Here is a 13,193-nt window from a genome sequence, read left to right on the forward strand (position 1 = left end):
CCCGGCCTCTAACATTCTTAACACAAGTGTCACTTGGTGTTTTATGATTGGGTGAACTTTTCATGATTTCTTCCTGGTAGTGCAACCAAAACATTTGTCTCACTGGCAGAGCAGTGGTATGGCGTTCCTAATTCTGTAACTTGTAGACTGACATAGGAATAATACCCAACTGTTGATCCTGCAGGGACATTTTATTGAGCACAGTTTGAAACGTTGAAGTTCTCAGTGATACATCCAAGACTCACAGCCACAGAAGATAATTAGTTTGGCTTCACTTAAGCTACTAGACTCCTAAACATCACGCTGACTTTCCATGCCTTAGATTCGTATCTGTCAGTATATAGCAAGGTTCCTCAGCCTCAACACTGTTTACATTTTATTTACATTTTGGTCTGGATAATTCTTTTTGTTGGACACTGCTCTCTGCATTGAAGGATGTTTAGCAACATCCCTGACCTCTACCCACTAGATTCCATTAGCACAGCCCCTTCCTCCACTCCTGTTGTGTTGACCAAAAATGCCTGTATTGTTGTGATTGACAAAATTAACTCCAGCTGAGAACCACTGCTGTAGAAGATATGGCCTAAGAAACAAGATTTGGTGACTGTGTATAGAATTGTATATTGCCCATGACAGATTATTACAAAATCTGAATCTTTTTCTGGCATGTAGCCTGAGCTTAGTATACCATTTTTTGTTCACAAATGAATACATTAGTGGTGAATGAAACTTGAAACTTTATCTTCATAGGATGGTGATATAAGTATCAAAATTAGTCATCATTAGTTTTAAGTTCCATAGTAGTACCTATTGGACTCAGAAAATATACCATCCAATATTCTTTTCTTTTCTTCGAGATGGAGTATCGCTGTGTTGCCCAGGATGGAGTGCAGTGGCGCCATATTGGCTCATTGCAACCTCCATCTCCTGGGTTCAAACGATTCTCTTGCCTCAGCCTCCTGAGTAGCTGGAAGTACCAGGCATGCGCCACAACGCCTGGCTAATTTTTGTATTTTTAGTAGAGATGGGATTTCACCATGTTGGCTAGCCTGGTTTCGAACTCCTGACCACAAGTGATCCACCTGCCTCAGCCTCCCGAAGTGCTGGGATTATAGGTGTGAGCCACCGCACCCAGCCCACTATTCTTTCTGGAAAAAAAAAAAAAAAATACTGTCTCCTCCAATATAGGGTTTTTTGTTTGTTTGTTTGTTTTTGTTTGTTTGTTTGAGACAGAGTCTTTCTCTGTGGCCCAGGCTGGAGTACAGTAGTAGTAGCACGATCTCAGCTCACTGTAGCCTCTGCCTCCTGAGTTTAAGTGATTCTCCTGCCTCAGCCTCCCAAGTAGCTGGGACTACAGACACCTGCCACAACACCCAGCTTTTTTTTTTTTTTTTTTGGTATTTTTAGTAGAGACAGGGTTTCACCATGTTAGTCAGGCTGATCTCAAGTGATCCACCCACCTTAACCTCCCAAAGTGCTGAGATTACAGGCATGAACCACCACACCAGGCTCAAATACAAGTTTTTGAATAATAAACCCAATATAGGGCACTATAATTTCTCTGAATTGTTCATTTGATTATACATACTCTGTTTAGTGCCAATGTTAAAAAAAATCATTGAAATAAGGTGCATAGTGTAACAAAAGAATTGAAATAAAATTCCACATTTCAATTCAATACTATCTGGAAAGTGATGATGTCAAGAAGAAACGAAATAGTGACCAAGCACAGACACTTTGTCTAGCACAGGCAAGAGATATTTATTGTTGATATCACAAGAAAATGAAGTTGAAATATATTTTTAAAATTTCCAATGAAATCACCAGTAAGTTAGAAATGTGTGTGTTAAAAATCACTAGAGGAAACAGAGAGAACTTGATAAAGAAAACACATTTCCTACGTATCTTTCCAACCCCGTGACAATTGCTTCTGATAATTTTAGAAGAGCCAGTTTCAATGCTTGTGTTTATTTGTTTCCCTTTATTCCATCAAGCCAAGGATGTTCTCTACATCAGGGGTCTCCAGCCCCCGGGCTATGGACCGGTACCAGCCTGTGGCCTATTAGAAACCAGGCTACACAACAGGAGGTGAGTAGAGGGTGAGGAAGTGTTACTGCCTGAGTTCCATATCCTGTCAGATCAGGTGGCATTAGATTCCCGTAGGAGGTGAACCTTGTTCTGAACTGCACATGAGAGGGATCTAGGTTGCATGCTCCTTATGAGAACCTAACCAATGGCTGGTGATCTGAGGTGGAACAGTTTCATCCCCCTCCAGCACAGGTCCATGGAACAAAACCAGTCCCTGGTACCAAAAAGGTTGAGGACCGCTGTCCTACGTAAGCAAAGGCTACCACCTGTGGTTGTGCCACAGTGGTTGTATTCCTTACACAGATATAAAGTGTTCCTGAAATGAGTACTGTCATTAGAGATTGCTTTGTATGAAAGTAAAAGTAAGAATGGAGGTGAGAAAAAACACACAAGAGAAACCGGCAAAGCAGTGAGTGATGATAACAAACTGTTGGTGTGGACCTCAGCGGTTGTGGAGTACAAAGAGGGCCCTCCCAATGGACAGAGAAGGCATCCTTGTCTGCATGAGGCAAGATTTTATGTGGGACTTAAGTGATGATTAAGATTTAGAAAGATGGGAAGAATGAGACACTCTGGAAGAATGAAACTTTGAAATAGTAAGAACATTTGGCTAGATTGGAGGACTTGAGATTGGACTGTGAATAAGACAGGAAAGAGTTCTTGTTAGATTGTGGAAAGCTTTGAATGTCATCATGAAGGTGGAGAACACTCCCCTTCCTTCTGACTTCTGACTGCTCAAGTACAACATGAACAGAAAATACATATTTTTTGTGCCCTTGAGGGCTTTTTGAGCTCTAAAATGTAGATGCAGTAAAGAGTGAGAGGGTTCTAGAATCCGCTTGCCTGGGTTGAAATGCCACCTGTGCAATCTTGAGCAAGTTCTTTAAGCTCATCTTTAAAATGGGGTAAAAAAGAATACCATTTTTCTCATAGGGGTTATTTGAGCATTAAATGGGTTAATGCATGCATAATGTTTAGAACAGCACCTGGCACACAGTGTGCAATACATTTTAGATACAGTGATTACTCTATGAATTTGCTGCTCTGCCTCCCCTCCTTGTCATCCCCTATGGAATTGATTTTCTGAAGTTTTAAGCAGGAGAATAACATAAAAGTGATGCACTAGAAAAACCAATCTGGTTGCAGAACACAAGGTAGGTTGAGGAGAAGAAGAAAAGACCTTTTGTTGCAAAACAAGAAAAGGTTTCCCAATTCCAAAAAAACTCAAAAAATGTCTTGACCAAATAGCTTTGTCAGTGCTTTTTTTTTCCTATTCTACTTTTAATTATTTGTGAAGGCCACTAAAGGTACAATGTAATACATAGTTTTCCATCTCCAGTCAGCTTTGCTCTAACAAGGGACGTGACAACCCATTCTAAGCATTTTCATACAGATATTTTAAAATGAGATCTTTTTCAGAATCTTCTCTTGCAAGCAAAAAGCTTTTGCAAAAATCTTTAAGTGAGGAAAGGAATCCAGCCCAGAAGTTTCTGACCAGGCATCCTACAGGGATGCCCTCTGGACTGAAGTTCAATTTACTTTTTATATAATTTCCAAAAGTACCAGGAATCTTTTTGTTCAGTGTCACTGGTTCTCAGGAGAACAAGGCAAAGGATCTTCCCTGGTGAACCAGTCTGACTCCCTTCTATTCGTATTTCCCCATGCATTTTCCTTCTCAAAATTATGCTGTGGGGTCACCCCAGTGTAAAATTTCAGTGTTCCTCCTGAAATACCACGATGGGAAAGAAGTTGTTGACTACGCTACTAAATTTCAGATAAGTGAGCACTTCTATTTCTGTTAAAAGAATAATTCAACACATTCTTGAAATGAATTAGGATCTAATATTTGAGTAACCTGTGTATATGGAGCTGAACATAGGGGAGTAGACAATGAGGTGAGATGAGCAGGAATAAACCCTATTTATCTGATTCTCATCCTAATTTACTGTTGAAAGTCCTGCCGCTCCCTGCAAAATAATCTCTGATTATGTCTAGGGTGCCCTCTGGGGTGCCCATATGCATCATTTACCTCATGGCATCTGCCACTTTATTCCTTTTTTTCTCCAGCATCATTTGGTGCTGATGATCTTCACTGCTGCCCCATATGAGGTGTAGGTACCTCTACTACCTGGGAGCCTCCAATGGAGCAAAGGAGTGAAACAGTCTTGGAAACTTCAATAAGCCAAAGTTACACTGTGTAGGGTATAAACCGAAGGAAAAGGTTGATCCTCTCCACCATGTGTTGCACTTTGTGACACAGATCCCAAAACAGGTGTTGCCCTGCACCCCAGGGTCTGTAATTATAGTTTCTTAGTGAAAGTTGCTCTTTTTAATGTTTTAAAATTTGAAATTATCCCAGCCCAGGGGCTAGACTTGAAAACAAATTTTGAGTACCATATAATGTAACACTAAAACACCATTTTTGAACCAAATGCAAGTGCAGAATCATCTCTTCTTCCAAAATGAGGTTCTCCCAGAAGTTCTCTTGGTCCTTCATGTAAATAGATTCAGGGCAGAAATCTCAGGTATTAGTACTATTTGGGTTCAACCTGGGACTAAAATTTAGTTATTATTTTTTGCCTGTTCTACCTTTATAGAAGTGCTGTAACACAAGCTTTGACCATTCTTGTTCTCTTTTAGTTTTAAAGCAGTTATGTAGAATTACCAACTTTAAGTTTGTGACTATGGCTATATTAGATTGAGTTGATTTTTGCAATTCCTTTCTATCCTGGGAAAGCTGTCTTCTCTGTGTCTTAGATTATTCAATTTTATTTTACTGAGAAAACTGCTGTGGAACAAAACTTTCATGTGGAGATTTCAACTAAACTTGGGAATCAATTTATAATGATTCTTGTGTTTTATTTTATGTAATAGAATTAAGGAACAGTTGAACTTCTCTAAGGATGGTCACTCTTTGAGGGCAGGTCCAGTGTTTTATTCATCTTCTTAATCCTGTGCTTAGCATGATGCCTAATGTAGAGAATGAATTCGGTAAATGTTGGCTTCATTAATTACTCTATTGGGGACATTCATATTGGAAAACTAGAAAAGTTGGGTCAATAGGGTATGACTGATTTGAGTTAATCCATTCTTACAAAATATGAATCTCTCTGGCTGTTAAAAGGTTCTATTTCCTTTAAGGTTTATTTCCAATATCACTTCCTCTAAGAGACATTTTTCTTATTCCTCCCAGACTAAAAACATTTATTTCTGTTTTGAAAATATACTTTTCAAAAATAAAACGACTAAGTATTTTGTCCTGTTGGAAATGTATTGACGACATTTGCTCATGTGTAAAATACAGATGAACCTTCACTTCTTATTAGATTAAATGGTCATAGATGAATATAATGACCAGGTTTACGAGTCCATTCTATGTCCTGACTCTTTCTTGACCTGGTTTGGAAACTTTGTGTAAAGTGGCCCTTTATCTCTTATGAATTCCAAAGATGACAGACACAGAAATTTATTGTCTAGTTAGTAGAAGCTGCGTTCTCTGATTAGCTGCCTTGCCCTTTTTGAAGCTTTGATTTATTGGGGCAGAGCAAGCACTGGCTTTTGTATGTGATGAAAGGAAACTAGGGTGAGGAATAATTTATAGTTCTCTCTTTGTGGCTGAAAAAAAAGTAAAGGTTATTTTCATTATATTGCTATAGGAACTGTTCTAAAACAGAAGAAAGATACTGTAATAAGTAGAAACCCAAAGAATGACATTGAGCTACTGTTTCAGATAACTTAAAAACATTGTTGAAGTCATAGTTTGAAGCAGATTGGCCCTTCTGCTTCAAAATCTCTTATCTTAATTTTACAGAGAACAATGTCTTTTCCAATCTGGCATCAGCTCTGTGCAGAGTAACAATTCTGCAGCTCTCAGGCAAGTTACACTTGCCAAAACAAAGCATAGGTGGAAGGTAGCTGGGAAGAACTGGCTGCTAGCACTTTTAGCCTGGGAAAGCGCTGCCAAAGAGGAATCCAAAATAGAGATGCCAAGTATTCAACTATTCACAAAAAAACAGTAGCAAACATTAAACATTACCACATTTGTTTGGGGTTTCCCAAACTTTTATTTTCTCCTTTTTTATATTCCAAAAAAGCCTTTATTTTGGTGAGGTATTTTGCTATATGATCCCTCAGTTAAAAGATTTTAGGAAAGCCCTGCAGCATGAGAGTATTTTCTGTAATAGGATAAACTGGATTTCCCCTTCTAAGCCAGTCAAGCCTTTTTTAATCATCACAGTGAGGGTGCAAGCTTTTCCAATCTCATGGATAATTCCAAATTCAAACACTGGCTCCTAGAGTCAAGAGTAAGTATGATTTCAGGATCTTGCGTAGAGAGTAAGATGAATGGTAGGAATCAGTTCCTTTGGAGAGCGTTGTAAGTGGAGAGCAGCAGCAGGGACAAATGACAGGAGGAAGGAACGTTCTGGGTGTGTTCGTGGAATGGTAAATAATTTGACTTAATAACAGTTGATATTTTTAGGCATTTCCAATATGCCAGGTATTAAATGGCATTAATTAATTTATTTGTGGGAACATTATACAGAAGATACTTTTGTTATCACCAGTTTATATGTGAGGAACCTGATGAGGCTTAGAGAAATCCAATAACTCACCTAAGGTCATACAACTTAGAGAGAGGCAGAACTAGTATGTGATTCTAGGATGACTGGGTTCTGCGTGAACTGTTAACCACAGTGCTATCCATAGCCTTCAGCTGGGACAGAGTCTTGGGCCTTTTTTTCAGAGGAAGAAAAAGCAGTAGAGAAGTGATCCATACTCTGGAAACTGTAGAGCACTAAGCCTCTTTTTCTAATAATGTGCTGGACATCTCCATATGAACATAGTATCTGCCCTTCAAATCCAACTGATCTAAAAACCAAGCTCATTATCTCTTCCTCCCCTTGGAGGTGGTATGCAGGTTACGGCATCATCACCAGATGCTCATGCACCCAGGCCAGAACACTTGGAGTCAAGATACAGCCCCTCCTCATAATCCTCCTCCTCTGTGAGTCTTTCTCTGCCCTCTTATTCTAGTCTGATTGCTTCTTCTCTGCTTCCCACCCTCATATTCCTACCTGGTGGCATTGTCACAACTACCAACTTACCAAAGTCCCTTTCTCCCTACCTCCTCCTAACCCCAATTCATCCTGCAGTTGCTGGCTAGAAAATTTTCCAAAATCAGGACTCTGATCATGTCACTCTCCTCCAAACTTCACGGCTCCCTCTTACATGCAGGATTCTCTCCAGACCTCACAACCTGGCTTTCAAGGTCCTACACAGCTGAATCCTGCGATTGACTGAATGTTTCTGTCCCCTTAAAATTCATGTATTGAAATCTGAACCCTCAATGAGATGGTATTAGGAGGTGGGCCTTTTGGAAGGCAAGTAAATCATGACAGAAGAGCCCTTATAAATGAGATAAGTGGCCTTATAGAAGAAACTCCAGTGAGCATTCTTGTCTCCTTTCCCTCACGTAAGGACATAACAAGAAGTCAGCAGTCTGCAAACCAGGAAAGAACCTGCACCAGAGCCCAACAATGATGGCGCCCTGCTTTTGGACTTCCAGGCTCCAGAACTGTGAGAAATAACTTTCTATTGTTTGTAAGCTACCGAGTCCATGGTGCTTTATTATAATAGCCTGAGCTGACTAAGACAGGTCCTAACCTATCTTTCTGGCCTTTTTGCCCACAATTCCTCACTGATGTTAACTTTCTGAGCATGCTAGCCAGGATCCCCTGAGGCCTCCCTCATGCTTTCTATTCTCCTCTTCACACCTTGTTAATGAAGTGCCCCTGCCTGAAACACGTCTGCCCAAACCCATCCCACTTCTTAAAACCTTTCCTCATTCTTTCAGGTCGAATGAGTTACTCCCCCAGGTCCTTCATAGCATTTGCTTATACCTCACATTCCCTGTATTGTGTCATAGCCTTTTGGGTTGAAGACGTTCTCCCCAATTACACTACAAGATGTTTATGATGAAGGACCCGGTCTTAGTCATTAGTGTGATTTCACTCCTTAGTAGTAAGTCTACTGAAATGCATTTTACTGAAATGAAGACACAATCACTTGGTCCTGAGTAGAGGCTACCTTCGAAAATGACCTTAATGGCCCCTTCTCTGAACCAGAAGATCATCCTTGATAAGACGCCATATCTTGAAGGAGTAGATAGTTATGAAGCCACATGGGACAGGGTGGCTTAGAAACATACCCAGAGCTTTTTACTGTGCAAAGCCCAAACTAGGCTAATTAACTGAAGTGAAAGCAGGAAGAAAGTTTACAGAGTTATGTACTTTGGCATATTCTTAACAATGTGGATATTTTTTCATGAAAAGGGGATCCTAAATCATTTTCTACTCTTCTTGTGTATATGCAATCGGCATGGGGCAAATCTGACAGGATACTAGGATGTCACACAGAATAAAATCCATAGACATCATTTTTTAAATTATATATTGACAAATTATATATATTTATAGGGTGCAAAGTGATGTCACTTTTTAAATATAATATGCCATAGTTAAATCAAGTGAAATAATATATCCATCATCTCAAGCAACTCACACTTTTGGTGATAAGAAAATTTGAAATTTATTATTTTAGTGATATTGAAATATATAGTACTCAGCCAGGTGTGGTGGCTCATGCCTGTAATCCTAGCACTTTGGGAGGCCGAGGTGGGCAGATCACATGAGGTCAGGAGTTCAAGACCAGCCTGGTCAACATGGCGAACCCTCTTCTCTATAAAAACACAAAAATTAGCCAGGCATGGTGGCTCACGCTTGCAATCCCTGCACTTTGAGAGGCCGAAGTGGACAGATCACTTGAGGTCAGGAATTTGAGGCCAACCTGGCCAACATGATGAAACCCTATCTCTACTAAAAGTACAAAATGTATTAGCTGGGCATGGTGGCACATACATGTAATCCCAGGTATTTGGGAGGCTGAGGCAGGAAAATCACTTGAAACCAGGAGGCAGAGGTTGCAGTGAGCCGAGATCACACCACTGCACTCCAGCCTAGGCGTCAGAGTGAAATTCCATCTCAAAAAAAAAAAAAAAAAGAAAAAAGAACTATATGGTACTCAATTATTAACCATATTCACCATATTGTACTATTGATCTAAAAAATTATCTAACTGATGATAGTCAAAGGGGACAAAGCCTCAGTTAGATGGGAGGAATAAGTTGTTTATTTTGAAATTAATTCCACAGATATTATAACCTACAGGCACACAAAATGCACTACCAACAACACAGAGGAGAAATGAAAGTAATCTATAATAAATACTCTGCACTTTAATATGGGAATGTTCAGTTTAGGACCACACTGGAAGACCTGGGTAGCAGGCTATGCCTACACCACACATGTGCAGCTGCACGTGCAGACTCACACAGGTGGGTGGTCTCAGTGACTCACTCTAGCGGCATCTCAGGGAAAGTGCCAAACCAAACAAAGTGAACTCTCCCCTCAATACATGGTAGTTGTAAATCTGGAAAATTCCATGTGTATTAAAATCATGCACAACACATACTTCGTTTTTCTGCATAAAATGGAATTAGATTCTGGGCTCAGATAATTATAAAAAGCCGTCTCACCTATAGGAATGTCTGACAAAACATCCAGTATTTGTGTGGGATGTGGAACAATTCTTTGATGGGCAGTGCTGTGCTGTGCATTGTGGAAAATTTAGAATCCCTGGCTTCTCCCAAATGCCAATGGCACTCTCAAATATTACAACAACCAGAAGTAGCCCCATCAAATTCCAACATGGCCCCTGTTAGGCAAAATCATCCCCACTAAGAACCCCTGACCTAGGTGACTGGGTTTATGAGGAGGTAGACTCAAAAAATTTAAGTGAATCACCAAAAAACTGCTAGGAAGTGGCAGGATCAGAACTGTATGTGTAATTCACTTCTGTTGGCTCTCAATCCAGTGCTATTTTGTTAGGTATATTCACATACATATAACCATAAATGTATATGTTACATTTATATATAGATGCATACACATGATAAAATTTGTTTTATTGAGAAATTATCTAGTCAATATTTGACTACATCTGAATTTCATAAAAGCCTGTTCTGACATTTCAGTTAAAATTAGTTCAGTCATACTGCTCAACTTAGCTGAAATAGGTATGGAACACAGGCGAAAGGCAGGAAAATGTTGCATCTCCTAACTACTACAGACTCTTCCATTTCTATGTGACTGGCTGGGTAATGAGACCACTTGTCCTCTGAAGCAACCACTTTCTACTGAAAACAACTACAGAGGTAGGGGAGTCCCCAAGACTACCCTCACTTCTGACACTATTACAAGTTTGAGGTCCCCAAGATAGCCACAGACTTGAAAACTTGCTGGAAGGATTCACATAACTCACTGAAAGCTTTTGTACTCACAGCTATGATTTATTATAGCAGAAGGATACAGATTAAAATCTGCAAATGCCAGAGACACAGGGGACAGAATCCACATATGGAGCTTCCATTGCCCCCTCCTAGCCGAGTCATGGACAGTGCCAACTTCTCCCAGCAAGGATGTGCAACCATGTGCACAGAGTATTGTCAACTAGAGACGCTCAACTGAGCCATGGCTTCCAGTTTTTATTGGGGCTCAATTACTTAGACCTGGCTGCCTGCCTTAAAACTGACCTTTAGTCTCCAGCCCCTCTAGAGCTCGAGCTGATACCATGTGACTCACAGCCCCAACTTGAAATTACATCATTAGGCTGTTGTTGTGGCCCAGGCTCTCAGGCACACAGTGACATTCATATTGGGCAATACATTCCAAGGGCTTAGAGATGCTCTCCCAGGAGCCAAGAGCAAAGAGCAGATGGCTCTTGGGTAATAGAAGACCTGCCTGCTCATAATACTGGGACCTCAAAGTATAAGGGTAAGTTGGAAAAAAATTCACCTCATACCCTCCTCCAAGAGAGTGCAAGGATATTTACCTTGGCACCCAACAGTGACAGAAAGAGGGAAAGCTATCCCTAAGATATTACCACAAGCTAATCTTGACACAAATTTGCAACCCAGCCACCCAGATTTGCAGTCCAGTAAAACCACAGGTTGTAAATTTTGTTTAAATTGTCCTTGAAGTGGTAGTGCCTCATAGCACTTGCAGAAGTAAATTCCAGTCCTCTCTGAAGGAATATGCCTTTATCCTAGGCCTCAAAGAAATCTCACCATAAATTTTCTGAAAAAAAAAAAAAAAAAATGAGCAGCTTATAGCAAAAAATATCTAAGCACAGTAAGGAAGTAAGACCTAAGAGTAGGAACCAACAGAATAAGAGACAGCAAAAACAGACCTGCAAATACTTTAGATATCAGAACTATCAAAGAAATGATCAAATAACCATGCTTCCTCTTTTTAAAGAAATTTAAAACCTTAAATACTACAAAAGACACTAAGAGAGCTTAGAAAACTGAATCTATAGAGTTTTCAAAGATTTGAGCTTCTTCACATAACACACACACGTAGACAATAAGAAGAAATTATTGTTTATAGAGCTGTGGATTAGCTAGGTTGGTTGTAGTCAAAAGTGCATGCTAAATTTTGGCCTTCTTGATTTAAAATGTAGAGATCTTATGATAAATATTACTCAGTGCTATTTTAAAAAGAAGTATAAATACAGCTGCTCCTCATTTACTATGCCTTGCTTAAAAAATAAAATTAATTGGGTCTAACATTTATTAGCTAGTTACCATTGGGCAAATTATTTAGTAACATTAGTCTAAGTTTTCTGTGAAATGAAGATAAGAATAGCATTGACTTCATTTTTAGTAAAATGAGGATGGGGATAGTATTGACTTCCTAGGAGTATTGTGAAGAGTAAACAAGATGATGCATGTCAAATGCTCAGCACACTTGGCTTATAGTAATTGATCAATACAATATGGCTTTTTTTTAAAAAAAAAAAAAAGGAAAATGTAATGTTTTAAAGATGACTAATTATGGGCAACTATTTGCTTGATAACAGTATACACTGGTTTTCCTTTAAAATGAGGTTTATTAATATGCTTTCATTAAAACATTATTTCACTCCTGAACAGAAAAGTCTGCCATGGAGGCAGAGAGGGGAGCCAATGGGACCCATTGTTTTGTGTTTACTTTGTCAGGTCATTATATTCTTCCAGTTCCATTTCCTTCTCATGTCTTGCTTTTCCCTTCCCTTCAGTTCTCATGTCTTTCTGCTCAGTGAACATATAAACAGTTGGACAATCTTTAGCAAAATAACACTTAAAACATGTGAAAACTATTTTATTACCTCTTCTTTGTTGCTCAAGTTGAATACATCAGCTCATTTAAACTTTTTGCTTGGCCAGTTTTCCAAACCTTTAATCATCACTATTTTAGAACCTACGTGAGTTTTATCTATCCCATTGAAGTGTGGAGCCCAAGGAAGACATTCATTCAGTGATGTTCTGACTAATGCTGACTCATCTGGAAGGTGAGTGTCCTGCTCCTACTTATGTTTCCTAGGATAGTATTGTGCCCAATTTTATTCTTTCAGGGGTTGGCAACTGAAAGAATTTGGCCTGTAGGCCAAGTCCACCCATTGCCTGTTTTGGTAAATATTTGAGTGTAATTAGAACACAGCCACCTGTATTCATTTAAGTATTGTCTGTATCTGCTTTTGTGCTGCAACTGCAGAACAGAATAGTTGTGACAGAGACCTTAGGACTCATCAAAGCCTAAACTCTGGCCCTGTGATCACTGAGTGTCAACTTGATGGGACTGAAGGATACAAAGTATTGACCCTGTATGTGTCTGTGTGGGTGTTGCCAAAGGAGATTAACAATTGAGTCAGTGGGCTGGGGAAGGCAGACCCACCCTTAATGTGGTGGGCACCCTCTAATCAGCTGCCAGTGAATATAAAGCAGGCAGAAAAACATGAAGAGGGAGACTGGCCTAGCCTCCCAGCCTACATCTTTCTCATGTGCTGGATGTTCCTGCCCTCAAACATTGGACTCCAGGTTCTTCAGTTTTGAGACTTGGACTGGCTCTCCTTGCTCCTCAAGCTTGCAGACAACATATTGTGGGATCTTGTGACTGTGTACGTTAATACCTAATAAACTTCCTTTCATATATTATATATACACTATT

General features: G+C 39.6%; 1 long non-coding RNA gene across 1 annotated transcript; it reads left to right on the forward strand.

The window, feature by feature from the left end:
* Positions 1-1,960: 1,960 nt before the first annotated feature.
* LOC111549889 lies at positions 1,961-12,569 on the forward strand. Its single transcript, XR_002733862.2, has 3 exons — positions 1,961-2,088; positions 7,567-7,665; positions 12,444-12,569. It is a non-coding gene; the product is annotated as an uncharacterized LOC111549889 (long non-coding RNA).
* The last annotated feature ends 624 nt before the right edge of the window (positions 12,570-13,193 follow it).

Source organism: Piliocolobus tephrosceles, chromosome 5, assembly GCF_002776525.5.
Source record: "Piliocolobus tephrosceles isolate RC106 chromosome 5, ASM277652v3, whole genome shotgun sequence".
Lineage (NCBI taxonomy): Eukaryota > Metazoa > Chordata > Mammalia > Primates > Cercopithecidae > Piliocolobus > Piliocolobus tephrosceles.